The 21,978-nt window shown below is 37.2% G+C and overlaps 1 long non-coding RNA gene across 1 annotated transcript in view; it reads left to right on the top strand.

Annotated features, from left to right (window-relative positions):
* LOC117081230 overlaps positions 1 to 21,978 on the top strand; it is a 446,427-nt gene that overhangs the window by 255,520 nt on the left and 168,929 nt on the right. The window lies entirely within an intron of this gene.

Genomic DNA, 21,978 nt, shown 5'->3' on the forward strand with positions numbered 1-21,978 from the left:
TACCAAGGTGACTATGCACTTGTGAAAGTGAAACATCTAGAATGTTCAGGGTTTAATAGATACTAGTTTTGAATTGATGCTAATCCTCAATGCCACTATAATCATCCAGTCATAATAAAGTCTTATGAAGGTGATGAAATGAGTTGGCCAGTTCTGTCTAAGAGTTGGTCCAGTGCCACTGTGAATGCGTTCTGTGGTTATTTTCCCATTCCCAGAATGCATAGAGGGAATAGATAGACATACAGGATAGCTGCCAGAACCCCCATATTGGTTTCCTGAACCATGTAGTGTTAGCTGAAAGGAAAGGCCAAGTGGAAGCAGCTGGGATTGTTCCCTTCTTTGCAAGGAAGTTAAGCACAATCCTGGGAGGGTGTTTTATTTTATGCAATCTTAAAAGATTTGAAAGAAGCATGGTTAAAGAATTACTCAACATTCATATTCAGCTCACCTAAAGAAAGACCAGATTTTCACAAAGTTCGTCAGGTAGTGATGCTAATTGTAACTGTGGTCTTAGATGAGCTTTTGCTATTGAAATTAACAACAATAACAACAAACAGCAAAAACTAAAAAAACAAAAAGCACATCTAACACCTGGAAAATGGTTATTTACCTAGAAAATGCTTTCTCCTCCCAAACCTAACAACAAAGATAACCAGAATCAGTTTCACTTTACAGAACAAAACAATATTTCGTGTTACCTCAAGACTATGTCAATTCTCATTTTCTCTATCACAACAAATTTTAGAGCTATCTTAATCATCTTGATTTTCCATGGGACATCACGCTAATCTATTATATTGAAGATGTAGTAATTCAACCTGATGAGCAGGAAGCAGCAACCACTGAGTCGCATTAGATACAGGTATGACTGAGGATATAAGATGAAATCTACAAAAATTCAGGCACCTGTCACATTGGGATAACTTGTAATGGTCTGGCTGCCTGGTGTACATTTGCATATCCATCCTAAAGTGAACCTGCTATCTCAAAACATTACAATTGAGATATTTTTGGGGGGTTTGGAAGCAAGATGCATCATATTGTGTATATTTTTTCTTATTTTCTGTATTCCATTTTCTTGGTAACCAGTAAGATTGCCAAATTTGAGTGGGGGTAGAGTAAAAAGAGGCTTAAATCAGGCCACCCTGTGGTACAAGCTGCATAGTACTTGGACCTTACGACTTGGCTAAACAGGAAACAAGAAGTGCCTGTGGCAGAGAGAGATGCTATATGGAACGTTATGCTAGCCAGAATAGGAATATGAGAATGCATATCCCAAGGATTTTCATCTGAGGTTATGTGTTCTTTTGCCAATTTTATTTCATTTGAAAATCCATTTGTGGCATGATACTAAACCCTTATAGATACTGAATACCTGATCAAAAGTCCCAATAGACTATGTGATCTGAACCATCCATCATATACTAGGCATTATCTGATCTACTGCATTATAAAATTGGATGTGTGCAGCAACGTTCTGCTGTAGGTTAGAAAATGGCATATATAAATCTGGGTCTTAACAGGTCTAGAGAACACAATAAGCTGCCTGCGCAGGTGGCTTAGACTCTTAGGCTATATGTAGGTTTGCAGCTTCTATCTCAATTGATACCTGCTGCTTCATGAATATTTCCCTGCAACTTCTGGTATGCCAGCACTAATTGAATGTGAATGGCCACTATATGTACTATCTACTTAGGGGTGGCCCTGAAAGTAATGGTGAAAGGCAAGTCTTTAAGTCTTATGTCTGTATCTACTTTGTGAGAACAAGACTGACACAAAGTACTGATCTATATTAATTCATCCAATTGTCCAGGGATAGTAAGAATAGAAATGGAATATTGATGACAAATATTTCATATTGATGACGAAGATTTCAGAATTGGAATATTGATGAGAGAAATGTTGGTGAACATCTTGGAACTGGATCAGAATGTCAAGATATTCCTAGCCAATGTAAATATCCATCTAAAGCAGAGGTGAATCTCAGTAATCATATGGACATGATAGGCTGTTTTGTGTATGTCAAACAGCCTCTTTTTCTAGCCACTCCAGTGTTTAGTCAATAAATTAAAGTACAAAATACTGTGACAAGTACAGAGGCTATGCGTGGGTTTTAACAACATGGATTTGTTTTTATTAAGACTGATCTGATTTCTAACATTGCTGAGTATCCAACCTGCCAACAGCAGAGGCTTATGCTGAAGCCCTCAATAAGCCATTTCTGGAAGAAATAGGGGTCAATAGAGAAGATTGCTTAGTTTGACCCTACTTTTACAGGTGGAGTATGGGAGGAGAAACAGAAATTAATCTTTATAGGAATAGATATGTATTTTATATTCAGAATTTCCTTTCTATCCATTGAAGTTCTGCCAGCACCACCATTTGTGGACTTACAAAATGGATACATTGTCATCATATCCCACACAGCATTCTCTTTTACCAAGGGACTTATGGAAAGATAAGCAAAGAATTCACAGCTACAAATGTCATGATTTTTACAGTTGACACAGAAGCAGTTGGATTAAATAGAAGGTTGGAATAGGCTGTTGGATATTCATGATGCCAGCTAGGGAACCACACCCTGTAAATTTGTGATGCTGTCTCAACAAGTAATAAAGATTTAATAAATGCCTTTAACCAGCATCCAATATATTGTGACATATTGTGACATTCTCCCCATAATCATATTAGATAGGTCTGGGGACCGAGGTGTTTAAAAATGGCCCATTTCACTATTATATCAAGTAACACATTGGGATATCTACTGCCTAAGGAAAGAATAATTCCACTAGTGAATACAGTAATGGTTTCATTTAATTGACTTTGATTTTCCTTTTGCCTTGAAACCAGTATGCACACTGGGAGTAAATATTTCCACTTAACAATGGTGTTACAGGATCCTTCAGGTGTTGCTCTTCTGGCTGGAAACCTCTGTGGCCAGTGACAATTTTGTCCAAGTTTTGGTCAGGCCTGCTAGGCTTGTTCTGTTCATGTGACCAGGTAGGCTGTGCTTAGTTTATGCCACTAACCTGGATCCCACACCTGTCAAGGGTGAGTCAGGTGTGGATTGGCAAGGAGTGCGTGAGTGAGTGTGGGGCTAGTGACTGTGCACAGTCAGACATGCAGGCTGCTGCAGTGGGGCAGGCAGCTCCAGGTGCCAGCATGGGCAATGGCTCTCTGTGAGGCTGCAGCCAGAACAGGTGCCCTTCAAGCAGCTTCCATGGCTGGCACTGACGACATGGTGGTGCCCAAAAGCTTGGAGATGACAGGAACTGCAGGGCCCCAAAGAGGAAGTCACAGCCCTGGCTCAGGGAACTCCCAAGTCTGGCTTCCCCAAAGGGCTACAGCTCTTCTTTATTTTCCTTTGACTGCCAAGTGGCAAGCAGGGGGCATGTCTCAGTCCTATTTGCATTACAGCTCTTTTAACTTCACCATTTGGTGGGTCTCAAGTTTTTGTCCTGCAACCAGGAAGAATGAAATATGCAGACAAGTGGGGGGTTTGCAAGATGAAGAGGAGCTTTATTGAGCAATAGAACAGCTCAGAGAAAACCTGCAGGGTGCAGCTCCTTTCCACAGTGAAGGTTTCCTGATGAATGTTCAGCTCCTAGCAGAGAGGGTAGCCCCTCTCTACTAAGCAAGTCATCCTCACAAGCATTGAGCTATTAGTCTAGAGGTGAGCTCCTCTCTACAACTGGTTGTCCTGTTGTCTGCGCAGCTCTCAGCAGATAGGAGGCCCTAGACTGGGTGACTCCTCTCTGCAGCTAGTTATCTGGATGTTTGCTCACCTCTGGCTGAGCCCAGGGCTTTTATCGGCCTCAGAGGGGAATAAGTGTGCACTGATTGATCCATGGGCAGCCATGGATGGGCCCAGAAAAGGCACCACAAGTTCTCATTCCTGTCTGTGGGACTGGCAGCCTGGCTCTCAGCCTTCAGACCCTCCCTGCCCGAAGGTGGGGCCTCACCCAGGACCTACCCCCTTTCACCCAGGAACCTGTCTGCTTTCTGCTGCCATTCATGACATCCAGGCTGTAGGTGCCAAGGGGCTCCTGCAGGCCAGCACTGAGCTGCCCTTAGCAACCCCTCACCTTTCCTCCTATGTTCATTAGAGCCCAAAGTCCAGAGGGCCTGAGGTGGCAGGGGGCTGGTTTATCAGCACTACCCCGAATGTGTGCACACACGGTCAGGCCGCAACAGCCTCCAGGATCGGTCCTGGGTTCCTGTTTGTCCCCAGCTGCCACTGGCTCAATGGAGCATGCAGCTCTGGCCATGCCTCTCTGTTGTAACTGGTGTGATGGCAGCAGCCACTCCAGAGGACCTGCCACTGCCATCAGTGGGACAATAAGAACCATGCCTAGGATCTATAGGATTCATTGGGGTGCTTTCCAGTATTTTCTTGCCCAACAGTCCTGATCACTAGAAAATTTAATCAGGCCAATAAAGACAGGATCACCAAGGACTCAGGCATTACAAGAATGAAGTTTTGGTTTAACCCAGAAGGTTTATAAACATTTTCTGCAGAGGTGATGCTAGAAATGACACAAAGCACGTACTTTGCAGTAGAAGGAAATTCTCATTACCAAATTAGACCTTATGATTAGTTACTGATGCAGGGATTGCAGCAGTACTGCTTTTTTACTTAATATTTTCCTTTCCCCATTGTATTCTCTGCTACCATATTCAATGGCCATTTGTCATGGCTAAAATTTTAGGTTTTAGGTAGGAGTGTCTTCAGATTGACATAAATCCATGTTATTATAGTAGCACCTTTCTGTATATAATGTGTGCCCATGTGGATCCACTCTCCAGTTTTCTTTCTGCTTTCTGCTCCAGAAGCCTGGCCTATATGGACTGCATTAACAAGCTCTCTACTCCTCTAGCTTCCAACTGGGTTTGGCTGTTGGGAGCTACCAGCCAAATAATTAGGTTGTAAAAGACCTCGAGGTCATGGTACCCTTGGTGTTCTCTGCAGGGTCACTAGAAATTGACTACATACCTTTTTAAAATCCATAGTTCCTCTCAGATAGCCCTTGCCCAAAGCTCCTAGTACTTCTTGGGTAACAACAATTAATTAAGGCATACTAAGGGCTGTGGGTAATAGTGTATCCCTGCTGTTGCCATTTCCAGGGTACTTCACACACACTGTGGAGTTTCTGTCCCTACCTACACATGTATAAATAGTTTCCATATTGCGAGCCTCAGTTATTCTGTTTGAGCATGCCAGGTCCTTCCTGTCAGGTCCCTGTTTCATTTATCAATATTTATAAAATGAAGTTAGCAAGCAATTAAGGAAGGCTCTAAGTTCTTTTAAGTGATTTTGTTTATACAAATAGAATACCTTTACAAATATTTTAGCTAAAATTAAATTTTGACAGTAAAATGGCCATGAATTAAATGTCAAATAATAAGACTTTAGTTTGGTATTTTTTATATAGAGAGGCTTGTTTTCACATGAGTTTTTTCATGGATTTGGAAGAAGAGATTGCATCACTCATAAGAGGCAAGGAAAAGAAAACTTTTGAGTATAACTGAGTTGATTCTCAATATGCTTGGTTGTTCATCCTCACCTCTTTTTCTCTATCCCAGTTCTTCTGCTTCTCATTATTTTCTAATCCTTTTATTGTTGTTATCCATCTCCATTAACCTTGCCTAGATTTGCTTATAACACCTGTTTAGACCCAGTTATTTTTTGGTCCTATTGTAGCATTTTGATCTTTTTTGGGACCTAATCCCTGATTTGGGAAGAGAAGATCCTTTTTCAGTCTTGCCCAAAAGGAGAAATAGAAGGTAATTGGTATTTCACTTAAATAATATTCTTCACCCAAGATTAAGGCTGTTTAATTTTATAATATACTCTTGAATTTTATAATTTTCGTATGATAGGAAATGACTAACTTAAATGTTGAGTACAGGATTAACTGAATGAAATGATTGTTTCAGCAATGATTCTCTTTTTTTTTGTGGAATTTTTAGAGTTTTAAAGTTTTAATCAATTATTATGGCCTAATATGTTTGATTTTGTTTTCTCCTTGTGTCCTTATTTCCTGTAAAGTATTATCTATTACATAAATAAATCAGTATAACAAAAGGACATTTTATTTTAATACTAAACTGAATATGTTAAAGATTTTTCACCTAACTCCCAATCTTGAGATAAACAGAACTACCTTGATGTGTTGGAAAATCAGGAAAATCAGGTATAAGGTTTTTGTTTATCTTGCATACCAGTTTGCTTTATAGATAAGGAAATGCAAACAGTCTATCAAGTTTATCATATTACAAAAGGTAATTATACTAATTCTTTATTTCTGCTTTTGGAGAAAATAAAGTTATGAGAAATGCTTTGATTACATTTATTGAATAAATTAACCACAGATATTTAGAAAATAGATTGCTCCTGAATTCAGATTATTGTTTTCTCTTATTGTTAATACTCACCAGTTGAGGCTGGGAAAGGATAATGATATTAATTTGGGGCAGGTGTCATAATAAGACCAGCAACAATCATTTAATATGGGACTTAGGAAATCTCATTTCTTCCTTTAAAATAAGATCTTAAGGTATTTTTACTCTATTTTTACAGCTGAGAAAAACTGGGACTGAGTGAGAGTAAGAAACTGGATTGATATCATAGTATCCTGGGGTATAGATTGGCTATGTTGTTAACTTGCTTTGAAAACTTGCACATAAAACCTAATATCTAAAGGATGCAGTGCACTCATCTGTGACAAGAATAATTTAATTGGGTGACTTTCAGGTGTCATTTTAACTTTAACATTTTCATATAGTGAGATAGTTCTCTCTGCCACGATTGAACTTATAATGATGGACATGTTTATCATAAGTACAATATCATTAAATATGCTATTAATCTTCATTATCTATTATACTACACTTACTAGATAACAATAACACTTTTGTTTTATAGTATCTTTCTTAGCTACACTATTTGTGGGATGTCAATTTTATACCATGACTTTTTTTTTTGAAGTGGAGTCAAACAGGTGAATAACCTTAAATGGCTTAACAAATTTAATAAAATTCTTTTTACTTAAGCAAACTCATCAAAGCAATAAATACATGATTAAAAATGAATAAAGAAAAAAATTGTATGTCTCACAAGAGCAAAAACTCACTGTAAGGTAGGTATAGATTCTTCAGATGGGTCAATTATGATGCCAGCTACCCAGAATCTGTAATTTTTAATTTTAAAGATAGAAAATGTTACAACATTCTATTCTTTAACAATATATTTACCAACTTTTATTAAATATATTACTTTGGGATCATTCAATTTTTTTATACCATGTATATGGTGCAATGATACATATTATGTATGTAGTTATATATAATTAAGTTTAGAAAACTTCAAATTTCTTAAAGAATATTTGTGTTTGAATTAGGTTTTATTTATCATTGTCCTAGTTTAAATATTAGCAAATGTTCTATATTTCACTCCAGTATTTATTGAAGTATAATAGAATGTTGGTTATTTCCTTAGGTGCTTTTGTTACGGGGAAGAAAAGACAAGGGGAAGGAAATAGTTTTTTCTTTGAATAGCTATTATATGCTAGCTGTTGGGCTAATTTATCCCTTATGTATGTAGACAGCTCATTACATTGTTTAATTAGTATTCTCTATAGGAAACATTTTAGTTAGATAATTGATTAAATAAGGCTATATTACCAAGATTGAAATCATGTATTTAAAATAAATCACTAGACTACAGATTATGCAGCAATTCAATTCAAATTAACAAACACTTATTGAGTACTTTCTAATATGTTGAGTCCCACATAGCAATAATTTGAGATTCCAAAATATTGTAAGGATAGTCCTTTCACACACAATTTTATGCAAGAACCTTACATTCCCAGCATGTTTCAATTTTCTTCCTCTATTAAGGTAGCTGAAATAACCTCCTTAGCAAAGCTCAGCAATGATCTCGACTTCGTCTTTGGCCTCTCCAATGATGTAGCACTTCTTCTTGCCTTCAGTGGTTAATTTTCTCCTCACTCTAAAAAGTAAAGGTAGATGTGTCTATCCTAAGACAAACCTTTCTTAAATATCTTTGCATGTTAATGCTTTTCCATGCAACTCTGCTTCTTAATGAAATGTAATATTTGCTTCTTAATGCAGCTCTGCAGGCACACCATAACATCACATCTCCAAGGGCTAGGTTGTTTCCATGTATTTTTAGAGATCTGTGCATTCACTCATCTTTCAAGTCCTCTGGAGGTATTCCCTGTGACTGTATTTAGTAATAGTTACAGTTCAACTTTCAGTCAGTTTAGTTAAAAATTTCCTTTTACTCCTTCTGTTTTATTTCAAATCCTACGGCTTTTGTAACTTCAAATATTATATTACTTGTTACATTAAAACAAAAACCACAGGTCTTTCTTCCATGATCATCCATGTTCCTTCCCTTGCAACATACCATAACAACCAGCCTCCTTTTATTTTCACTTATAGACTTGTGACTTTATCATTATTCTTGCTTGCCTATTCCTGTGACTTTAACTTTTATGTAATAGGTACAATGCTAGACATTGAAAGGTCAAATATGAATAAGACACAGTCATTTCCTTCTACATAAAATGTGGCACACTAGGAAGTGAACAAATAGACAATCAGGATAATAGACATCACAGTGTGCAAGTATGTCTAAAGAACTCTGGAATCCATAGGAAGGAACAACTAATTACACTTGGAAGCATGAGGGAAACCAACAAAGATGAAATAACATATAAGGAAGATCTTGAAGAAATTTGCCATATGGAGAAGGTTGGTAATAGAGCACTTCAGGCAAGAAAAACAGGTACAAAGAAAAATTATTTATGACATCAGTATCTATCCATTCAGTTAATTTATAAACCTTGCATTTTCAGATTTGAATTCTTTTCTAACTTGTCTTTCAAATCCGACCAATTTCAGATCCTTTTGTGCTCTCAATATGTCCTTTACCTACTTTTCTATCTTTCGTCTTCATTGTCCCAAAAAGTATCTTTCTAAATTATATGGTCCTTACTTTTGCTTAAAACTAGTGGCTGTTTTCACATTGCATAATAAAAGAATCAAGCTCTTTAATTTGTTGTTTGATGTTTTCTGGTCTCATTTCTGTCAAAGCAAAACTGTATTGGACAAAATCAAAGGCAGGAAAGACTATTTAAGACAGTGGCAATAGTGGAGAAAGGCCTGAACCACTTCAAGCTCAACTCTACCAAAACATGGGACTGGAGAGCTTTTAAGAGCTGGGCTGGGGATGAGGGGTCATAGGCCATCTGTATTTACTAATGGCTTTACCCAAAGTTAAATTTAACTTTCTCATAGCTTCATGACAGGAATAGTTTTAAAACTTGGAGCAAGGAACCTGTTAAATTTAGGCTTACCCTCCCACAGAAACTGAGATAGGGGTGCTGTCTTCCTTGATAATTGCATATCAAAGGAATGATTCTCAGGTTATTGAGAAGAACATTGCTGCATTGAAAAAAATGACAAGGAGCTTTTGAAAATGTTCACATGTCCAAGGGACAGAGAAAGAACTTAAAATGACAGGTTTTTTAAAATAAGTTCTCTAAAAAAAGTAGTCAGGGGCCTAAAATCAGTAAGATGCTTGTCTAAAAGTTTTCTCAACTTGCTGGGAGAGGAATGTTAAGGCTGTCTTGGTCACCTCCAAATCTCCAACTTCCTCTGGGTATACTCACCTAGTTCCCCTTCTCTGATTATGCCACATGCACTCTTACTTTCATGTCAGCATTGTACGAAATTATTTTCTTAGAGCGGTAGAATTCGATTTAAAACCTCTCAATGGTTTTCATTGTTCTTATTATATAGTATATAGTCTTTAATATGGCCTACAAGTCTTGCCTAACTGGCCTTGACTAGGGTTTCAGCACATCTTATATTACCCTCCCTCAGTACTCCGCTCCACTGTAAGGCTTTTTGTTGTGGGTTTGGTGGTTTGTAAAAATCATTTTTGAGTGTGTCCTACTTCCTTCTATCAAACAGTCTTTGTACATAAAATTATCTTTTTAAAATTTCATCCTTCCCTCTGCCTAATTAACTCCAGCACGCTTAAGCAACATTTTCTTGGGGTACATTTGTATATCATTTTATATGTTTTTACAGATGCACATTCTTTGTCTTCATAGAATATACTTTACATTGTAATTATATATTCATTAAGATTAAGTCATTTCTGTCTCCTACGTTAGGCTGTAAGAGATCAAGGAAATTCTTTATTACTTATCCCAATGCCTGGAACATAGGGGTTCTCAAAAAGGAGAACATAGAAGTTCTTATAAAAAGAGTGCATAAACAAATAAATGGGTGCATGAATCCTTCAAGAGTTAATTTGAATATTATTTCTTTGGTTACATCTTTTCTCCTCCTTTAGAGGCAGGGTTAAACACTCCCTCACCTGTGTATGTACAGCTGGTCATCGTACATAAATTCAAAATAATATTAATTACATTGTATGATTGTGTACAAACCAGTCTTCTCTACTGGGTTACAGGTTCCTTAAAAGTAGGAACTTTTCAACTTTTTCATGTTCATAGGTATCTCATTTCAAAGAAAAATGCCTAGTAAGGCATTTATTGAACACTCACTGAACATTCTCAATGCTCTAATTAGCATAGAGTGATATCTGTTGACTTGATACTTCTAAACATTGTAGAAATTTGAAATATTCTTTCGTATGATCTTAGTTTTTAAAAGGTATGTTTCAATAGTATATACTGAAAATATCTGAAAGAAGAATACTCTTATTGATAGAAATACTAGAGTGCTAGCTAATACTTTTTCTGTTATGTAAGAAAGAGAACTTTAGATAATATTTATGACTAAGTGATCACAAATATGTAATAAGCAAAATACCTGGCCAAGTAGGCAAAGGTTGTAATGAAATTTAGATCTCTATAATCTTTTTTCACTGTCAGCATGATGGTAGATTCAGTGTCCATTGCTAGCAGTTTAGTTCTACATAGTTACATAAATACTAGAGAAAAAAGGAGGCAGTTCATTTGTATATTTAATTTTCCAGGAATTCAAACTTTATATCGATACTAATGATGACCCAAAGTCTTCCAAAATGTGTCTGTTCACTAAGACCATAAAATAACTTTGCAATGGAAAAATGAATCTTGTTACTTATGTTACTATATAAATGGTTTAGTTTTAAGATAGTCTGTAAATGAGTTCTTTGTCACTTTAACTTAAATCCATCTGTTTATCCATCTATCCATCAGTCGTTAATAATCTATTATCTGTCTAACTATCTATTTATCTATCTATCTAGCTAGCTAGCTATCTATATCTATCAGCATTTCTCTATATGCCTGCCTAGCATAATTTTGTCTGTGAGGGACATAAAATTTTTATGGTCTACACTGCTGAAAAAATGTCATCTATGCTAGGTTTGAATGAAAATACAATGGCAAATTTGATTTCTAGCACAGCATGTTGAGAAGATGCAATTCAACACAATAATTATGAATTTAAAAAACTACATTAATTTAAAAGCTAGATAAGTTTAATAGTAGTTAGGAGAAAAGATGTATCACTGTAGAGTACACATTTCAGGAAGACATCTTAAAATATTTGAACTAAATCTTTTTTTTTTTTTTTTTTTTTTTTTGAGACGGAGTTTCACTCTTGTTGCCCAGGCTGGAGTGCAATGGCATGATCTCGGCTCACTGCAGCCTCTGCCTCCTGAGTTCAAGTGATTGTCCTGCCTCAGCCTCCCAAGTAGCTGGGATTACAGGCCCCTGCCACCAGGCCTGGATAATTTTGTATTTTTAGTAGAGATGGGGTTTCACCATGTTGGTAGGCTGGTCTTGAACTCCTGACATGACATGATCCACCTGCCTCAGCCTCCCAAAGTGCTGGAATTACAGACGTGAGCCACCATGCTTGGCCCCTGAACTAAGTATTTTTTTGTTTTTTTGTTTTTTTGTTTTGTTTTGTTTTTTCTTTGAGGCAGAGTCTCTGTCACCCAGGCTGGAGTGCAGTGGTGCCATCTCAGCTTACTGCAACCTCTGCCTCCTGGGTTCAAGTGATTCTCATGCCTCACTTGAGTAGCTAGGAGTACAGGCTTGTCCCACCACGCCCAGCTAATTGTTGTACTTTTAGTAGAGACAGGATTTCACCATGTTGGTCAAGCTGGTCTCAAACTCCTGACCTCAAGTGATCCACCCACCTCAGCTTCCCAAAGTGCTGGGATTACAGGCATGAGCCACCGCGCCCAGTTGAACTAAGTCTTTAAGCATTACAGAAATATCTGGTTTTCAAATAAGGTTCAGATAAATTAGATTGGCTGAAAAAACAAAATAAAACAAAAATAGCATCACACCTCAAGCTAAAATACACTATAGTGTAGCACTGCGAAACTACACTCTGTGCAGCAAAACGCATGCAGTTACTAGGTTGTGAGCAAAATATCAGAGAATTAAGACATAAACACTGGCACAACTTTATTTTAAGATACAAGTTCAAATATTATGTTCTATGTTATGAGTATTATTCTGAATTCACTGGTCTGTTCAACCACTGCTGCAAACATTCATAATATATTTAGACAGGAGTTTTAAAATCTTTTATTTTTGCTTTCTTCTTTTCTGCTTTTCTGTTTGCCATTTCTTTCATTTCAAATGTGTTTTCTTTTTCTTAACAAAAGATATATAGAAATAGTATAGAATGACTTGAAAATACAAACATTTGTGATAAAAATTTAAAACTAAACTATATACATTCCAGTGACCTTTGTAGCTGTTTTGGTGTATGTTATTATAAACTTTTATGCTTAAATTAAGGCTATTTACATAATTTCTGACAATAAGGAAGATAATTTGGGTCCCTGATAATATAGATTCCATTTGATCATTTGCAGAGCAGGAAAGTGCACACACACGCATCACACACATTATAAATGACATTTATTCCTCTCAGCTGCAGTGCTTTAGATGAAAGGGTTCTAACTTGAGAATGCCAAATGTCAATATCTGTTCTCTTTTATCCCAGTCATGAGATGTGTAGTGTCTAAATGTATGTAGAGAGGGAGGGAGTCCTGGCAGGGGAACCAGTGAGGCAATGGATACTTAGGAAAGCAGTATTCCCGTACCGGGTTTCTGATTGAAACACAGACTCATCTTTCAGTTAAGGTAAGACATGGGGATAAACAAAGCCCAAGGCTAGCTTTGTTAATTGGTGTTTTAATTCAGAGGCTGACATATACAAAGAGAGGCCACTAAATCTTGCTCCTAGTAGACATTCTTCCTTGATACTGATGAATTGAAGACTGCTAGTCTAAATTTTCAGTGCCGATATGAGTACTTCATTGTTATTTTCCTAATAATATTTTCATTTATAGAGAGATGATACATTAGAGATTCCTGCATTGACATCATCTTAACCTAAATATGTTATTGCTTTCCTTTTTTTTTTTGAAACACAGTCTCGCTCTGTTGCCCAGGCTGGAGTGCAATGGCGTGATCTCCGCTCATTGCAAGCTCCACCTCCCAGGTTCACTTCCTCAGCCTCCCGAGTAGCTGGGACTACAAGGCACCCGCCATCACGCCCAGCTAATTTTTTTTTTTTTGTATTTTAAGTAGAGACGAGGTTTCACCATGTTAGCCAGGATGGTCTCGATCTCCTGACCTCGTGATCCACCCGCCTTGGCCTCCCAAAGTGCTGGGATTACAGGCGTGAGCCACCGCGCCTGGCGTATTGTTTTCCTTTTAACGAATGAATAGTTCAATGATTTTTTTTTTTTTCCTGTTGAAAATGCTTATTCACTTTGGATAATAGGAGATTGGTTTGTTCCAAGCCATGTCAATCATCATTTTAAAAAGACTCCCCAAAATATAGTCATATTTGGCTGGAAGATAAGAAAGATATTCTCATAATCAGTTTTCAGATATCTGGTGTCTGTCATTCCTGAAGAGGGATAATAGTCACTTTATTACTCCTAAGCATCCCCAGAAAATTAATTGTGTTTTTCGGTTAGCCTATAACATCAGTGGCCTTCCATGGGATTAGACTTTCAAAATATGTTAATTTAATAGTCTTTTCTTAAACATCTTTTATTTCTCTTGAGTATCTATCACTTTCTACTTCTTGAAAATCTGAACAGTAAATAAAATTCCAGAGTAAAGATGGACAAATTCTATCAATAGCAATTTTAAAATTCAATGCTTTTGAAGTTTAGACAATATCCTCCTACTTTTATCCTTCTATTACAATGGGTACTTAATTTTTGTACACTTTTCATAATGTTTGGAAACCTAGTACATTTATTTAGACTTCTGGGGATGCCTTTAGGTGTGTGATGAATAATTTTTGCTCTTTAACGTTGACGTAATACCTTCCTTCACCTGGCTCTCTGCCCAAGTGTCTGACAAATGGGCTATATGTCTTCTAGGTTCTAGTTGGTGTTGGTCAATGTGAAGTCTGGCAAGAGATCTAGATGGAGTGAAAGAGTAGAATCAGCATATTTATTTTCCCAGCTTCATCATTTCTAGGTCAATTCAAGTTAATTGTATCACTTTTATGAAGGATAAAGCTCCTTTCAAGCACATACTCTATATAATTATATTGGGTTGCATAGTACTCACTCCCCTTTCCACCCGAACAAAATTTATGTGCTTCTCAGAGTTCCAGATGTGACCTAATTTGGAAGTAGCATCTCTGTGAATGTAATTAGTTAAAATGAGGTCATACTGGCATATGGTGGACCCTAAATTCAATATGACTTGTCTTTATAAGAAGAGAAAAAACACAGAGACATAAATAAATACAGGGAAGATAGTCATGTAAAGATGGAGGCAGATATTGTACTTATGCAGCTATAAACCAAGGAACATCAAACATGTTTCTGTACAACCTCATGAAGCCAGGAAGAGGCAAGGGTAGATTCTCCTTCAAAATCTCCAGAGAGAGCTAGGCTCTGCTGATGCTTTGATTTCGGACTTCTAGTCTCCAGAATGATTAGAGTATATTTCATTTTTTTTTTTTAAGCCACCCAATGTGTGTGTGTGTGTGTGTGTGTGTGTGTGTGTGTGTGTCAGTCCTAAAATATTAATACAATTACTTTCTCTATCAGAATTCAGACAATTTATTCTATTGTGTCTTTGGGTTCAGAAGTGGTAACAGTTATATCTCTCATTGATGTATATCCCTTGTAGCTTCTTTCCATTGCTACAATTGTGAATTACCTCTTTATTTATAAGGAAGTACTCCTCAAATTATCTTGTTTCTAGTATGCTATCTGTTTATTAATGAAAAAACTAATTGTTAGCTAATTGGTCCTGATTGGTCCTGCAAGTGATGAGAAAAGTAGCAATTGAATACATTTCTCAGATTAGGCTGACTCATAGTTTGAAGGAAAAGAGGAATAACTTTCTTGTCTAGAGACAATGAGACATGTCTAATCCTTACGTCAATTGACAGCATGACATGAAATGCAGGTGGAAGGCCAGGATTTGGGAAATCACATAGCTGTAGCAACGAATCATTAGGGCAATATAGGTGACTATAAAAGTTGTGAAGTCACATATCTTGTTGGGCTAGCTCTAGGAATCACATAGAGAGAAAAAAGACAAAACTATTATCATGTAATTAAAGTTATCTGATTAAAATTGGAAGTCCTCTATAGCAGCTTTAAAGGAAGATGTTATCTCTCCTATGAGGACCAAATTTGACTGCTGATTGGAATGATTAAGGACCTTGAAGTACCAAATTAATGCTCAATTTCACCAGCTCTCTTACACTAATGTGAGCACTGTTGAAGAAGCAGCAGGAACTTGAGACATACGATTGTTGCATATGTACACTCATGGATGTAGCTAAGAACTTTGAACCTCATGTTTCCCTAAATACCTTTTACTTTTTCGGGTAACATGCTTCCTTTGTAAAGAAATGGTCTTATATATTTAGAAGCATTTTTGACGGGTGCGCTACTGGTAGAAGCAAGCATTTTTCCTTGGTATCTAATCCAGCACCTCACATTACCTGAAGGCCTGTCCTTGACAAGGTTGCATTTACCAGGGATTTTGTTTTTAATGAGTGGCCTCAATGCTTGAAATTTGATTTGATTGTGTAGTTGAAGCCTGGATGCAAGGTAGCCTTTACTTAATGAGGATGTATGCCAGGAGTTCCTGGTCATACTGCAGAGAAGGAATCTGAAAGTTCCAAGAAAATTAGTATCTTGGAATGAATTTATTACAAGAAATATGCCCAGCTACCTGTAAGCTACACCCCCCTGTCAATAAGAGAGGTCATGCCCTTCGTTAAAGAATTAAGAAATACATTGGTCACAGTGTGCCAGCATCACTCGAGAAACCACTGGTGATTTGCCTTTGAAAATCAGAATTTAAGTGAGAAAGAAGGTGAAAATGGTGCCGTAATAGGGCTAAATTCCATGATTTCAATGGGAAAAAAAGTGGGATCCCAGTGTAACAGAGTTTGGTGCTATTGCTTAAATAACATAGGCAAGGTAGAATCAATTAATAAAACAAACTACAAAAATTATATAGAAACCAGACTGTTTCAACATATAAGTATTTATGACAGTTCTAACTAATCACGGGATCCTTAAATGAAATTTGCAGCTGGATGTGGTTTTGCTTGACATTTATAGGTGGAAATTTCAAATATTTTGGTCAAATCCGAATCTAGCTAATATTATGGAGATTCATGTACTCTTACTTTATGCAAGGGCTCTTAAGCCCACTAACAAACTGAGTGCTACGTAAAGAAAGAGGTTGAGATCCTTGATCAAAGATCCTACCGTCTAGCCACGGGTTTAGCCATTAAAATTACTCGAATCACTTCAGCCACTAAAGTTACCATCTAGCCTTTAAAGTTCACTCGACATGAAGTCCTTGCCCATTCCTATGTCCTGAATGGTATTGCCTAGGTTTTCTTCTAGGATTTTTACTGTTTTAGGTCTAACATTTGAGTCGTTAATCCATATTGAATTAATTTTTGTATAAGGTTTAAGGAAAGGATCCAGTTTCAGCTTTCTACTTATGGCTAGCCAGTTTTCCCAGCAGCATTTATTAAATAGGGAATCCTTTCCCCATTTCTTGTTTTTGTCAGGTTTGTCAAAGATCAGATGGTTGTAGATGTGTGGTATTATTTCTGAGGACTCTGTTCTGTTCCGTTGGTCTATATCTCTGTTTTGGTACCAGTACCATGCTGTTTTGGTTACTGTAGGCTTGTAGTATTGTTTGAAGTCAGGTAGTGTGATGCCTCCAGCTTTGTTCTTTTGGCTTAGGATTGTCTTGGCAGTGTGGGCTCTGTTTTGGTTCCATGTGAACTTTAAAGTAGTGTTTTCCAAATCTGTGAAGACAGTCACTGGTAGCTTGATGGGGATGGCATTGCATCTGTAAATTACCTTGGGCAGTATGGCCATTTTCACGATATTGATTCTTCCTATCCATGAGCATGGAATGTTCTTCCATTTGTTTGTGTCCTCTTTTATTTTACTGAGCAGTGGTTTGTAGTTCTCCTTAAAGAGGTCCTTCACATCCCTTGTAAGTTGGATTCCTAGGTATTTTATTCTCTTTGAAGCAATTGTGAATTGGAGTTCATTCACGATCTGGCTCTCTGTCTGTTATTGGTGTATAAGAATGCCTGTGATTTTTGCACATTGATTTTGTATCCTAAGACTTTGCTGAAGTTGCTTATCAACTTAAGGACTTCATGTCTAAAACACCAAAAGCAATGGCAACAAAAGTCAAAATTGACAAATGGGATCTAATTAAACTAAAGAGCTTCTGCACAGTAAAAGAAACTACCATCAGAGTGAAAAGGCAACCTACAGAGTGGGAGAAAATTTTTGCAATCTACTCATCTGACAAAGGGCTAATATCCAGAACCTACAAAGAACTCAATCAAATTTACAAGAAAAAACCAAACAACCCCATCAAAAAGTGGGTGAAGGATATGAAGAGACACTTCTCAAAAGAAGACATTTATGCAGACAACAGACACATGAAAAAATGCTCATCATCACTGGCCATCAGAGAAATGCAAATCAAAACCACAATGAGATACCATCTTACACCAGTTAGAATGGCAATCATTAAAAAGTCAGGAAACAACAGGTGCTGGAGAGGATGTGGAGAAATAGGAACACGTTTACACTGTTGGTGGGACTGTAAACTAGTTCAACCATTGTGGAAGACAGTGTGGCGATTCTTCAAGGATCTAGAACTAAAAATACCATTTGACCCAGCCATCCCATTACCGGGTATATACCCAAAGGATTATAAATCATACTGCTCTAAAGACACATGCACACATATGTTTATTGTAGCACTGTTCACAATAGCAAAGACCTGGAACCAATACGAATGTCCATCAATGATAGACTGGATTAAGAAAATGTGGCACATATACACCATGGAATACTATTCAGCTATAAAAAAGGATGAGTTCATGTCCTTTGTAGGGACATGGATGAAGCTGGAAACCATCATTCTCAGCAAACTATCACAAGGACAAAAAACCAAACACCCACTGCATGTTCTCACTCATAGGTGGCAATTGAACAATGAGAACACTTGGACACAGGAAAGTGGAACATCACACACTGGTGCACGTCATGTTGTGGGGGGAGGGGGGAGAAATAGCATTAGGAGATATACCTAATGTAAATGACCAGTTAATGGGTGCAGCTTACCAACATAGCACATGGATACATATGTAACAAACCTGCATGTTGTGCATATGTACCCTAGAACTTAAAGTGTAATAAATAAAAAAAAAAAGTTCACTTGAGACTTTCCCAAAGGGACATGAAGAATCAGCAAGTTGATTATACACTAGAAAATACCCACTTTCCCCTGCAGATATTCCTAGAGTTAATTGATATAGACTTTTTGTGCTTATCCCCAAAGACCCTAAATGTTACAAGACATGAATTAATGTAGTTGAGTGACAGTTGAAGAGCTGACCTAAGTCAGTCTCACAGGGATCCAGTGGAACCATGGAGGCTTACTGGGGTTATTTACTCAGTCCTAGAAAATATATTGGGAAATAAATATACTTGGTTTCTGTCAGAATCTTTGCACTTGTCACAAAAACGTACAGAGGTGGGAAGGGTGTTAAATTATTATTTTGGTGAGAAGAATACAAAATCGTTCTATATGAATGCCCTGACAAGATAGCAAACTAAAAACGATACTACCTACCTTGGAAAAATTGCTAAGATAATAGGTAGTAAATTGAGAAATGTGATTCTTACCACATCCACACTTATCTGTTTGGCCAATGTGAAAAAAAAAGAGTTATAAAAACGAACTACTTGTTCAGGTGTTGATACCAATTATTACTTTGGTTCTGGATGTGGTAACTTTATTGGAGAAAACTAATACAGCCTTTTACGCATAGTATGTAGATATTGACTTAGAATATACCTTTATTATTGTTTTGTATTTCCATCATAAAGAGAAATCATAGATAAGTTGAATTCATATAGAAAAGACAAAAATGTAACTTTGTTATCTTAAACTATGGCCATTATCCTGATTTCCATCCTTCTCCGTCCTGTCATTATTGTAGAGAATAACATAAAGGAGTGAAACCCAATGAAATACATGGGATCTACATAACTTTTTTTTTTTTTTTTTGAGATGGAGTCTTGCTCTGTCTCCCAGGCTGGAGTGCAATGGCACCATCTAGGCTTACTGCAAGCTCCGCCTCCCGGGTTCACGCCATTGTCCTGCCTCAGCCTCCCAAGTAGCTGGGACTACAGGTGCCCACCACCTTGCCTGACTAGTTTTTTGTGTTTTTAGTAGAGACAGGGCTTCACCGTGTTAGCCAGGATAGTCTCAATCTCCTGACCTCGTGATCCACCTGCCTCTGCCTCCTAAAGTGCTGGCGTTACAGGCATGAGCCAGTGCTCCCGGCCCCATAATTTTTAAGAAGTTTATTTCAGCAAGAAACTACGTGCTTGGACCGAACAAGACAAACAGGGTGCAAAATAAAAAGAGACCCTTGGAACCCCAGAATTCTACTGGCAGATATTAGGCTGATATAATTTCTTTATACATACATACTGCTTTTTATGTAAAAGGAAGTTTGACTGAGAAGGCAAAACCAGGAGCCCAAATAGTAGAAGTGGGAGTCAGGGAAGATTATTACTAGGCTTTGAATCCTATAAACCAGAAACTGTGCCTGGAATTTGTCCACATGAATGTCAAACTGCAATGGACCAGTGACTCCTTTTTACCTTCACTTCTCCATTTCTGATCTAGAATAGCTATAGCTGTTGTTCTATACATGTCCCATTATTGGTTAGCTATGTTTGGGAATGACCATTTTTCTCTTTAGTTTTACAGGTCCACAGATGGTAAATAATTGTACTCGAAAGGCTGTACTTACTAGGTTATAATAAGTAGTCTCATCTGTACCTGGACTTGATCTAGATGATGAAATTATAGACTTTGAGCAAATGCCATAAGGGGATGAGACTGTTAGGAACCTTAGTAGGTGATGAGTGCATTTAGCATGTGAAAGGACTGTGAAGCACTGGGGGCTGGATGGCAGACTGTGGCAGTGTCTAAGTTTACCTATAGTGATTCCTACCTCTTTATGTTCATACCTTTATTGCACTGGTTCTGAGATATAGGAAACCATGTGCAAGGAACAGGGAGAATCATCCAAAAGTAAAGAACAGTCATCAGCTGATATTCAAGAAGAAAATGAGAATCTGAGAATGCTGTCACAGGTAATTGAATGTTATAAACCACCCAAGAGAGACTGGAAGCAGATTCTCCCTAAGAACCTCCAGATACTAGCCCAGGCTGGAAAACATGATTTGGGGCTGGTGAGATCCAGAGAATAAACTAGTTGACCTACCTGAACTGTGAGATGGTATTTTGTGTTTTTGAGGCAAACTTTAGATAACTTGTCATGGCAGGCAGCAATAAAAAACCAAAACAATCTATGGAGAAAAAGATGAAGGTGATAGATATAGAAGACATATCGTGGTATAAAATAAAATGAAATTGATATGTGGTGTATCAAAAAATCAATAAGTGCTACAAACACTGTTATCTAAATATGTTGAAATAAATATCAGAAAAATAAAATAGTTAAAAGTGTTCAAAGGGATTTACCCCAGAGGTCAGAAATGAGGGTGGGACAGCTGAGGACTGCTTTTAGTATTATTCAATAAATGTGATTCACTAGATAAACGGAATTAAAAACAAAAAACACCCATATGATCATCTCAATAGACATGGAAAAAGCTTTTGATAAAATGCAAATTTTTTCATAAAAACCCTCATCAAAGAAACACACCTCAAAATAATGAATCATCCATAAGAAATCCACAAACAACATCATGCTGAATAAGCAAAAGCTGGAGACACTCCTCTTAAGAACAGGAGCAAGACAAGAAAGCCCTCTCACCAACTCCTATTCAACATAGTACTGAACGTCCTAGCCAGAACAATCAGGTGAGAGAAAGAAAGAAAAGGCATCCATACAGGAAAAGAAGTCAAATTATCTCTCTTCACTGACGATGTGATTCTACACCTAGAAAACCTTAAAGGGTCTGCCAAAAGACTCCTAGAACTGAAAAATTACTTCAGAAAAGATACAAAATCAGTGTAAAAAATCAAAATCAGTGTACAAAAATCAAAGCTGAGAGCCAAATCAAGAAATTAATTCCATTTACAATAGCCACACACACACACACACAAATCTAAGAATACAGTTAACCAAGGAGAAGATCTCTACAAAGACAAATACAAAACACTGCTGAAAGAACTCACAGATGACACAAATTGAAAAACAGTCCATGCTCATGAATCGGAAGAATCAATATTGTTAAAATGACCATAAGCCCAAATCAGTGCTGTTCCTATCTGACTACCAATATCATTTTTCACAAAATTGGAAAAAACTATTCTAAAATTCACATGGAACCAAAAAATTGCTCAAATAGCCAAAGTAATTCTAAGCAAAAAG

Source organism: Trachypithecus francoisi, unplaced genomic scaffold (genome assembly GCF_009764315.1).
Source record: "Trachypithecus francoisi isolate TF-2019V2 unplaced genomic scaffold, Tfra_2.0 Lachesis_group8, whole genome shotgun sequence".
NCBI classification, from domain to species: Eukaryota; Metazoa; Chordata; class Mammalia; order Primates; family Cercopithecidae; genus Trachypithecus; species Trachypithecus francoisi.